Consider the following 1451-nt stretch of genomic DNA (forward strand, 5'->3'; position numbering starts at 1 on the left):
ACCCCACCCCTCCCTCAAGCCCCCGAGGGATGCTGCGCGCAAGGGGAGAGGGGCCAAGCTGCGGGTGCTCCATCCTCCGCCGGCTCCCCCCGCCCGTCTTTTCCTCCCTCCCGGAGGCGACTGGGAAAGAGCACAACCCCAAATAGTCCCCGACCTGAAAGGAATCCCTAATGTGGGGCTGAGCCCCTTAGAAAGTTGGCTCCGCGAATGCTTTCCAGCTCTCTTTTTTAGCGTGAAGAAGGGGGGGTAAAGCTGCCGGTTCTGTTCTTAAGAAACAGGAATGGAGGAGAAGAAACCATGTCTGCACGTGTCTCCTGGGCTCCTCTGTGCATAAAGGTGTTCCTCTCCCTCAACCCAGTGTCCCAGCCCAGCCAGCCTGACCCTCTGTTTGATGCTGAGGAGGGCAGAGGAGCAGAGGAGGTAGCTACAAATCACAGATGCTGGAGCTCCGAGGAGGGGGGTCCTGACTTCTCCAGAGCGAAAGAGCAAGTGCTTGTAGGAGTGTGCTTCTCCCGGCTTGCTGAGCATCTCCTCGGGCTTCTCAGCTGAGCTAAAACTACCACCGTGGATCAGCCACGAGACACCTTTCCTTACTGCAGTCATCTTCAGTAGGTTGCCAGAGCTCGGTGGAGCTTGCCTGTCTTTCCAGTTCCCTTTCTGAATGCACCAGAGGCACACGCTCTTTGAATTGTACTCAGTACCAGCAAACCCACAAAAAAAATAATCCATACCAGGGGGCAGCTGGACCAGGGTACCACCAGTGGGTGAAATCTAGCTAAAGACAATTTAGGCTAAATACATGGAGAGATGTTCAGACTGTGAAAGCAGCTGACTGCAGCAGAGTCTGTAATGGGAACCCAACACTCAACTAAAACTGCCTCAGTTGGATCTGGAAAACAGCCTGGAGAGCCCCCCGGCATCTACGGCAACACTCCCACAGCCATGTAAGCATTGAACAAAGCCTTCAAAATAAGTGTCAATTCTATGCCTCAAAGGTATTTAATTCACATCCTGCCTGTGATGCACTTTTCTGATGTAAAATCCTTCTTGTCTCCTTCCTTTCAGCCTCGTGGGTCATGCTGGGATTTTACCATTGGAAGGAACGCGAACACCAGCTCAGGAACCACGGGCAGAGGGATTTTTGCTTTCTCTATGCAAACTAGAAATCCTATCTCTATTGATATTAAACAATTTTTGCTTCACCAGCTCAGCTGTCTTGCCCAAGGGTGGGGTTTCTGCGTCCCGCTGCCCCTTGCTGAGGGCCCACAGGCTGCCTGCTCACTGGGCCCTGGGCCTGGATGGAGATGCAGGAATTTAGCCATGGTCTAAGTCCTTTATAAACCATCAGGGCTGTGCAGGCCCAGCCACATCCTGCAATTTCACCATTTTTATTAAGTTGCTGGCATTCGTGTGTCCAGAGAGAAGGTGATTCCTGTTCCAGCAATATGGCC

The sequence above is a fragment of the Athene cunicularia genome (genome assembly GCF_003259725.1).
Source record: "Athene cunicularia isolate RWA chromosome 19 unlocalized genomic scaffold, athCun1 chr19_part1, whole genome shotgun sequence".
In the NCBI taxonomy this organism is placed as follows: domain Eukaryota; kingdom Metazoa; phylum Chordata; class Aves; order Strigiformes; family Strigidae; genus Athene; species Athene cunicularia.